Source organism: Mus caroli, unplaced genomic scaffold, assembly GCF_978045245.1.
Source record: "Mus caroli unplaced genomic scaffold, Mus_caroli_1 scaffold_19, whole genome shotgun sequence".
Lineage (NCBI taxonomy): Eukaryota > Metazoa > Chordata > Mammalia > Rodentia > Muridae > Mus > Mus caroli.
This window is the reverse complement of record NW_028227274.1, coordinates 20,453,466-20,464,050: the sequence shown is the minus strand read 5'-3', so window position 1 is coordinate 20,464,050 and position 10,585 is coordinate 20,453,466.

The following is a 10,585-nucleotide window of genomic DNA, read 5'->3' as shown; positions in this document are numbered from 1 at the left end:
TTTAACTTTAGTTTCCTTGGAGAGGGTGTGGAAAGCTTCTCCAGATGTTAGTTCCAGCTCCTGTAAATCAAGGACAGGAGACTGAGGTCATAGAATCTCATCCCTCAAAGGTTTTTCTCATTTGATTTGATTCCCTGATGCTTCTGCCTTCAACTTCTTAATAGTTTTGATTTAATCTTGTGAGTTCTTAGAGAATTTTGATGCATCAGTGCAGCATTAAAAAAAAAAAAGTGTACACAATACTCACCTCCTTTGGCTCATTTCATATTGCTTTACAAGTATCCAGAACCACAGAATTTTGGTGTATCCACACTTTACTGAGCTCTGTCAGACTCACAGAGATCACAGGGAAGTATGGTCACTAATTCCTTTGGAATAGCAACTTGATTCACATGTTGGAGGCTATAGAATTACAAAACAATCAATGAGTTTCATCATATTCTTATTCATGTTGGAACTAACCTCCTAAAAGTAAAGTGTTTACAGGAAAGGGAAAGTGAGTGTACACCCACCTGCCATAACTCCTTTATCTCCCAGCCTTTTCCTTTTATATCAGAAAGGTCCAAACAGTTGTAGAATGAAATATGTATATTTCAAGAAAAGTCAAGATAAAACAAATTGACTTTATTTATTTCTTTCATTTTTTGCAGTACCTTTAGTGTTTGGGGAAGAGAAGTATATCATAGATATGAACTATCTACTTGAATGATATATTTTCCACAACTTATCATGCAATTTAATAAACTTATATATGTACTTTAAACTATCAGTGTATAATATAAAAATAAATAACACAAGTAAATCATTTAAAATTAGCATTTATTTATCATTATAGTAAACAGCAGCAGCAACAACAATACCATCATGGCTTTTTAAGAGAAACACTATAGAACAAAACTAAAAGCTTATTTAACTGTTGTGCCCATTAAGTGTTCATGAACTCTAAAAGACCTCCAAGAAGCTGACTCCAATGCAATCACACTAGGGTCTCTTTATTTAGGCTCAAGCTTGAGCCACACTGCTATCTCTGACACAGCAGCACAGAAGATCACAGTCCCAGATTTCAGCAAGGCTAGGTTTTATAAGAAATGGCAAGCAAGTAAAGGAGTTTCTAGCCTGGCACATATCTGATTGGGGGGCTATTATGGAATTTTGTTGTCCTTTAAAATAATTTGCTTGTGCTGGGAACCAAATCATAAACTTAACTTCTGCTTTCCTCCTGATTGGTTGTTGTTAGGAATAAAGTACCAGGGGTACTTGTAACCTGGAGTCTCAAGTTTGTTGGGGAGTAACTTGGAAAGTAGTGCTAGAGAGTTCAACCTTAGGTCAGGTTCTCCAAGATCTTGTCTCTTATTACTATTTTGAATTTTTAGAAGAAATTCCATGTAACTTTGGGAAGTGGTACTTGTGAATATTATAAGTTTCAGGGCCTTTCTGAGATTTGTGAGTTACTATTTCCTGAACCTTACAAGTTTTATTTACTTCTTGAATCTTAAGTAGTCTCTTTCCAGGGTGGAATGCTTTAATTCAGGGTAAATTATTACAAAACAGGTATTTCCTGTGACAAAATGGCCACCAGAGAAATAAAGTAGGCCTGACTTAAGTGATTTTGCAAAGTCATTCAAAAGTGACTAGTTATGGCAGGATAGTCCAACCCAGAACACTCCTTAGAAGCAGTCATAAAGGAAGATACTCTAGTGGACATATATTCAAATGGCTCATTTTGTTTTAAGTAAAGAGGTGGCTGGTGTTGTGAAACAATATTAAGTTCTAGACTTAGCTAAAAGGTTCTTTGGAAAGGTATCATTTGGAAATGATATAATCAGAGCATGGTGTTAAAAGAGATGTATTTATTATTATATTTACTATAACAAAATACTTGGAAAAAACTCTTAAGGAAATGAAGATTTGTTGTAGCTCATAATTTCAAGGGTTTCAGCCCATCATGGTAGAAAGAATATAGCATGGAGCAGAGAAGCTCACACCATAGTGGCCAGAATGCTGAAAGGAGGGTACATGCACTAGTTGACTTTCTCCTTCCTCAATTTTATTTTATCGCAGTTTTTAAATGATAGGACTATTCTGCTCTCATGTAGTGTGGTCTTCTCTCTCTTAATTAATCCTATCTGAAATACTCTCCCCAGCATCTCCTAGATGGAATTTGCCAGTCTTCTATGCTCTTCTCAAGCTAATCAAGGTTACAAGATAAACCCAGAGTTCCAGTGAAGATGCATTAAATAGACTTTTCTAAGAGCCACCTTGTAAGAAGATATTTGGGCCATATGAAGGTTTTCTAAAAGGAATATTTTAATAACTACCCAGATAAGATAACCCAGTATGGAGATGTCAGTGAGCTGCTTTCCCAAGTCCCTCTTGTCACCATTGAACTCTGGATAAAAGACCACTGTTGAGGAGGAGGTTAAACATGGGCTTGGTTATGTGACCTTTCACTCCATGGCCATAACTTTGTTATATCTATTGCTGTATACTAAAGCTGTACTGAAAACTGCCTTTTTTTTTTTTTTTTACTGATATTGCTTCTTATAAAACTACCATCTATAGACTTACAAAACACTACAGTCATCACGATGTCATTCACAAGAGTTTCTTATAACGGAGGGAATCACTAAACTCTATACAAAATTTAGCAGTAAGACCATGTTTACAGAATGCATTGATGGTGCCAATGAACCCCAGAAAAACTGGCTTGATAGAATGATGGGAGTTGTGTGTTCTTATGGAACCAACTAGGATGTGGTACTTTGTATGGCTGTATCCACATCCCACAAAATGTGATGTATATGTATATATACATCAATATGTAGTATCTGTTACTTGGCTAGAATCATTGGCAACAAAGGAATCTTGATTTAGAAAATGCCTCTATCAGATTGATCTGTAGGCAAGCCTGTAAAGCATTTTCTTAATTGGTGATAGATGAAGAAAGACCCATCCAGTTGTAGGGATGGAGGTCCTGGGTTCTATAGAAAAGCAGGCTGAACAAGTGATGAGAGGGAATCCAGTAAACAGCACTCTTCCACGGCTCCTATGTCAGCTTCTGCCTCTGGGTTTCTGCCCTGTTCTGACTTGTTTCTGACCTGACTTCCTTCAGTGGTGAACACTGATATGAAAACATAAGCCAAATTGACCCTTTCCTCCCCCACATTGCTTTGGCCATGTTGTTTTATCACAGCAATAATAACCCTACCTATCATAGTATTCTTTCCACCATACCCAGGAAGCACATGCAGCCACAGAGTGCATGAAAGGGGATTACAGTAGCTCTGTATAGTATAAGATAGTAAATATAGTAAAATATTAACCCTAGATGTCTACCACAAAGTTTTCTTCTCTGCCCTGTGACTTTAGATATTTTTGTTACCATTTGTGGATTCAAGGTGGAGGGGTTCTTTTATGACTTTGATAAAATTCCATTGAATTGGAATCTGGGATTGTCACTGACTACATTGGACAATTGATGACATTAACTAAACAGGAAAGCAAGGGGATTGCTGTTGGTGAGACACTGGTTGTTCCTCTGCAATTAGGGGTTACTTAGTAAAGTGGAATGAGTCAAATGTAGTGTGGTCTTCTCTCTCTTAATTAATCCTATCTGAAATACTCTCCCCAGCATCTCCAAGATGGAATTTGCCAGTCTTCTATGCTCTTCTCAATCTAATCAATGTTACAAGATAAAGCTTTGTTAGCCTAAAAATCTCAATTTCTGAATTTTCCCTACCAAACTAGCAACATAATTTTCCTCTGTATTTCTAGAATAAAAAGATAATGTGATTGCAAACAGCTACTCCTAACAGTCACTTTCATTCTGTACACCTTCCCCCTGTTTGGATCTTTTCTTGTTGGCCTTGATGTGTCTTTCTTTATCTCATCTTCAGCAGCATGGTTGCTGAACAAATTGCTTTGGGCTTTTAAAAGGAATGAACAAGATTGGTTTCCATCAGGATTAACTTTTGGGGATTTATAGGGAGGGTGCTTACAAAGTTTGGGCAGAAATCATCCATTTTCCTGTACTGCTGGTACTGGTCTGAGAACTTAGCTTGTATAACTATTACAAATGCACTGTTGTCAAGGTTAGAGGAGTGGTTTTATTGCTTTATACGTTTTCGTCTACCAGTTATTTAACTTCTAAATGACTTTTCACTATTTATTTTTCACTGACTTAGAAAAATGGTTCAAAGCATGGAGGTATGGATGGTTGTGTATGCTGTGTTCTGTGGCTGAGGAGCTGTTTTATGTGACGTGATAAGAAGAGGAAAGAATGAGGAGAGGAAGGAAAGAAAGAAGGGAGGGGGAAGGAAGGAAGGAAGGAAGGAAGGAAGGAAGGAAGGAAGGAAGGAAGGAAGGAAGGATGGAAGGAAGGAAAGAGGAGAAAATTTGAGATTCAGGAAACTAAAGAAACATAAGATAGATCAGAAAACTCAGAAAGTTTACAAGAGCCATGAACCTCTACCTTCAGGTTTTGGTTTGTTTACTTCATTTATGTTTTGTTTAGTTTTGGGTTTTGGTGGTATTTTTTAAGTGTTTTATATAGCCCAGAATGGCTCCAAATTATCTATGTAACAGGGGCTCACCTTGAATTCCAGATTCTCCAACCCACCACTAAAGTGTGTGCTGTCCTGAGTTGTCTGTCACACTGGGGTTGGCTTTTTCATTTCATAGTTGTCATTGAGTCACCCACTCTTCCATAAATAATCCTATCTTATTCAGGGTTACTATTACTGTAATGAACACCAGTATCAGAGCAACTTGGGGAGGAAAATATTAGGTTTACATGTCATCTCACTGTTCATCATCAAAGGAAATCAGTACAAGAACTCAAACAGGATATGAAACTCAAGTCAAGAACTGATACAGAGGCCATGGAGGGGTGCTTTTTATTGGCTTGCTCCCAATGGCTTACTCAGCCTGCTTTCTCATAGACCCTCCTTATCGGGGTGATATAGAGGAATTTTAATCCAGCAACATGGCTGCTCTGCCAAGAGATCACATCCAACGACTTCCTAGGTCTATAAAATCCTGCCAGAATGTAGACATGCCCTAGATTACACTATGATTTGGCTGGAATACAGACACATGTTTAGTTTACACCTTTGATTCCTAACAATGGAGGTATGGTTAGTTTGTAGAAGGAAGTAGCCAGATGGGGATTTTCTATGTAGTTCAGTCTGGCTATTAGAACTCACTAATTGAATTGTAGACAAAGTGACAAATCAGAGAAAGATTTGAGAGAATGAGCAATGGGATATGCTCACACAAGAACAAGAGTCTACTTAAGAACAAGGAGAGAGACAGACAGAGAAAAAGTGAGAAAGAGAGACAGAAAGAGACAGAGACAGAGAGGTGTTATATGTCTATGACAGTTTTACCAGGACAGTTTTAGAGACAGGTTACACAGAGAACAAGCTAGATACAAGAGAAGACAAAATGAGCAAGAGGATGAGAAGGAGCCAGAAGATTAAAACATATTGCTAAAGATAGTATGAGGCTAAGCAGAATAACTTAGAAGCTGAGAGAGAAACCAGATTTAATCAGTCAGCTTGGAAGATTAGACAGTATAGAGGCTAGAAGATTCTAGGCTTAGGCCTAGGGATAGTTAGAACAGAGGAAAAAATGCTCTCAGCTCAGCTCAAGCCTTGTTTTCATGATGCTTGGGTATGGCTCTCATTTCATCATTCATCTGAGGAAATAAAAGCATCATTAACAAGGTGACAACACCCACAATGGGCTGGTCTTTCCATGGTCAACCACTAGTTAAGAATCTGACTTGCAGGCTTGCCTACAGCCCAGGCTTAGGATGCAGTTTTTTTAACTGAGGTTCCTCCCATCAGAGGACTTTAGCTTGTATCAAGTTGACCTAAAGCCATCCATCACAAATCTCAACTAGTTGAGTCAACAGGTAGAATCAACTTCCTTTTGTCTGTTTTCAGTGTTTTATCTTGAGTGGACAGTATTTTTTTTCTTTCCACATCTTCCCAGGAAGTTATACATTACTTAACATATCTACAATTGGGAGATATAAGAAAGAAATTTGATCCAGGCGGTGGTGGTGCACGCCTTTAATCCCAGCACTTGGGAGGCAGAGACAGGCAGATTTCTGAGTTCAAGGCCAGCCTGGTCTACAAAGTGAGTTCCAGGACAGCCAGGGCTATACAGAGAAACCCTGTCTCAAAAAACCCAAAAAAGAAAAAGAAAAAAAGAAAAAAAGAAAGAAAGAAAGAAAGAAAGAAAGAGGGGAGGGAGGGAGGGAGGGAGGGAGGGAGGGAGGGAGGGAGGGAGGGAGGGAGGGAGGGAAAGAGAGAGAGAGAGAGAGAGAGAGAGAGAGAAAGAAAAGAAAGAAAGAAAGAAAGAAAGAAAGAAAGAAAGAAAGAAAGAAAGAAAGAAAGAAAGGAAATCTGAGCACTTATAGCCAGACATAGAAAAATCCCAATTAAAACAAAACAAAACAAAAATAAAAAGCAAGCACACAAAAAATACAAGGGCTTGCCAGATAGCTCATATAGTAAAGTCATATTTGACAAAGTATGACAATTTAAATCTGATCATTGATACCTGGTAAAAAGAGGCAACCAATTCTTGCATTTTGTTCTATGGCTTACATATGTATGCCATAGCATACCACTTGACAGACAGACAGACAGACAGACAGACAGACTGTATTAACCAACCAGACCCCTCCTGAACTCCCAGGGACTAAACCACCAAAGAGTACACATGGAGGGATCCATGGCTCCAGCCACATATGTAGCAGAAGATGGCATTGTTGGACAGCAAAGGGAGGAGAGGCCCTTGGTCTTGTGAAGGCTAGATGCCCCAATGTAGGGGAATGCCAGGACAAGGAAGCAGGAGTGGGTGGGTTGGTGGGGAACCACCCTCATAGAAGCAGTTGGAGGGAGGATGGAATAGGGGGTTTCTGGAGGAGAAACTGTAAGACCCCCTTTCGGGAACCCCCACTCTAGTCTCGGGGGAGAGAGCACACCCAAAGAAACACAAGAATCCTTCTTGCTTTAAACACACGAGGTAGTTTAATTACAGAGCTCCTGGTTGAAACATATCTCACACAGGAGACAGTGGATTTGACCCCGAGGCTTGAAAGCTAGGGGTTTTTATGGGGTAAAGGGCTTAAGGGTGGGGAATTCAGCATAGTGACACACTATTGGCTTATTCAAACATCAGCAAAAGAATACGTGCAGGTCAGGGTGTCAGAGTTCTGTGAGTTGTTGGGTCAGTTCAGATAGCCCTGTTATGTCCTCACATTCCTCTTTATCTTTATGGTCAAGCTGTTCCCAGGAATGTTTTAACTATGGGGCATGCCCAGGTTTGTTTTTCTTTGTTCTCAGCCTCAGGCAGCCTTCAGGCTTACAAACAATCAGCAATTTCTGAGTACTTTATATGACTTACAGGTCTTGAAATTTCATCTTTCTTCCATTCTCCTCTTCTTTTACTGAATAATTCTAATCTTAGAATTTTAGAGGTCTATATCTCTATGTGGAGAATAGAAATCATATTCTTCTATCTTAAGTATAGGTTGTTATTGACACTGGAGGACCATAAGCTATACTGCATTTACTCTATCTTTAACATGGGAACAAAAACAGAATAAGAAGGGTTAGTAAACAGAACTAGGCAGGAACCCTTACAGTGAGGCTTGAGGGTCTGGGCATGGTGCAGGTGTACATATATCAGATCTCTGGCTGGAACTGGTAAGATGTCTTTGGGGTACCCTGCTTGTTTGCTGTAGCCAGTTGTGACAAGACTTCTTTCTGCACCACCTGCAAGCCTTTTAACTTAGCATACAGATCATTATTATAACAACATGTAGGTTTAAACACATCATTTTAGACAGTTATGGGCATGGGAGCCCCATAAAGAATCTCAAAAAGAGTAAGGCTGAATCAAGAGGGAGTATGTTCAGTTCTAAATAGGGCCAAGGGAAGGAGCACCAAGTCTGCTCCAGTCTCCATGGTTAATTTTGTCAAGATTTCTTTTAGAGTTCTATTCATTCTTTCTATTTCTCTTGAACTCTGAGGTCTGTACACACAATGTAATTTTCATTTGACCGCTAAATACTTGGCCATGCCCTGACTTACCTGGGCAACAAAGGCAGGGCCATTATCTGACACTATTGCTTTTAGCACTCCAAACCTTGGAAAAAATTTTCAGCAATCTTCTTGATGACTATCTGAGCAGTCTCATTTTTACAGGGAAAAGCTTCTATCCATCTTGAGAATGTTTACAAAAACCAGAAGATATTCATACACATTTTTTTTCAGTAAAGTCTATTTCCCAGTAGACACCAGGTCTGTCTTCTCAGTGTCTTTTCTCTAGATCTACTATAGTGTGGCAGACATTGACTCTTTGGCAGGGCACACACTTGTGCACCTCTTGCTACACAAGGTGTTTTAACCCTGGTACATGGTACTTAGTCTTGGACAATGTCTGGATGAGCTTGCTTACCTCTAAGTGAGTCCACTGATGCATCTGTTTGATCACAGCTTCTGCTTGTCTTTGTGGCAGGATTTTCTTTCCCTGGAGGTGTATCACAGTCTCTTATTTTTGTTGAACTGGTGACTGGAATCTTTGAAAATGAGGGATAAGTCCTCTGTTGTGTAGGCAAACTCGGGCTCTGTTGCCAGGAGCACCAACAGGGCCATGGCTGTAACTGCTCATGCCTCTCAGTCTGTCATGTTGTTGCCCCTTGCTAACATGGTATCTCTTTTCTGGTGACTAGGACAGTGGATGATGTTTACCTTGGCAGGGTCATGGAGGGCCTCAGTAGAGCCAGAATTTCTTCTTTGTTCTTATTTTTTTTTCTTCCAATGTCAGTAGACTCCTCTGTTGATATATGGCCTCGTGGATGTGGGCTGTGGCAAAAGTGTACCTGCTATCTGTGTAGATGTTGAGTCTTTTGAGCCGACGTGTCCTCTGGCAGGGCCTGTCTAGCTACCACAGCTGCTCCAGTATTTTTTTTCTCTTCTTTTAGATAGCTGTTCCTGTCTGTGAACAAAGTAACATATGCACCTTCTAGTAACTGGTCTGTCAGATTTCTAAGCCACCTATGTGTCTCAGCAAGAACTGGCTGAAAGTCTGGGACTGGGAGCAGGGTAGATGAGTTCAGACTTGTGGGGGGCAAAAGTGACTCTATCAGAATTGAACAACAGAGTCTGGTAATGACTCATGTGAACATTAGTCAGCCATCGGTCAGGGGGCCTGACAGACCACCCTTCCTAGGTCATGTGCCAAGTTTTGTCCCAGAGTCAATTTATCTGCATGCTTGACCAGAAGCTACTATGTGCAGACAAGCACGCCATCCTACAGCCACCCGGTCTAATTTCTTACAAGTATGCCACAGGTCTTTTCCAGGGTCCCAATCTCTGAGTAAGAACCTCTTTGGCAATACCTTTGCTCTCAGTCACATCTAGGAGTCCCAAAGCTGGGAAGGACATTAGGGCAGTCTTAATGGCATCCAAGGCCTGTTGTTCTTTATTTCTCTATACGAAGGGCTATTTATCTCTTTAATTCAGCAAAACCTGGAATCCACATTCTGCAAAAGCCCGCAGTGCCCAGAAATTTTTCTGACTTGTTTTGAACTGGTCGGTGGGAGAATATGAAACACAGTCTCTTTTCTAGCTGCTTGGACAGGTAGGCCACCGGCCTCTCCTAAGGACTCAGCTTCTGTGTTAGCACCCCTTTTGTTATCTCTTCACTTTTAGCCACGAACAAGTGAAGGGTTTGGTCATGAGGGGGCTCCTCTTCTTTTTGTTGGGGCAGTCTCTCACCCAGTGCCCTTTTTCTTTACAGTAAACACATTGATCTTAGCCAAAAGCTTTCTTTTGTTGCCAGGTACTATCTAAGCTCTCTAGTTTTTCTGACTCTTGTGGCCAGCATTTCATATAAGTTTTTCTCTTGTCTCTTATCTCTTTTTAATTCCCTGGCTTCCTGTTTCTTACAGATCATTCTCAAGTGTTAGCATTATCAGCATGTGCCACTTTGCTGGGTTCTAGTCTTTGTCATTTACCTCTCTTTGTTCCTGTTTCCTAACTGTAATAGAGATCTCATATAATGTTCTCTCTCTCTCTCTCTCTCTCTCTCTCTCTCTCTCTCTATATATATATATATATATATATATATATATATATATATATATATATATATCTTTTGTTCCTCCTCCTTGTCTTTGCTTCCTTTGGATGTTATCTAATTATCAGATCCATATCCTGTCACTCATTTTCTCTCATAGTTTGCCTCTACCCTGGTTTATCTTTCTGTCTCACTGCACATCTCTGATTCTAACTCTGGTCTCTGTCTTTGTCAGCCTCATGTTTCTTCAACTCTTCCTCTTGTCTGTCTATTACTTACTGGTTCCTCCTCTAAATATTTCTCATTCAGAGTATCTCTCTCATCTCAGACCTCTCGAATCTCCTTCATCTCTATTTTTACTTCTCCTCACTGTTAACCTCTCTATTTGTCACTGTCATCCATCTCTCCTGAGTCTGCTGAAGCTTTGCTCTTCTTTCCTTCTTTCGTTTCTCCTCTTCTGCACTTTCTTATCGACTTCCCTGTCCTT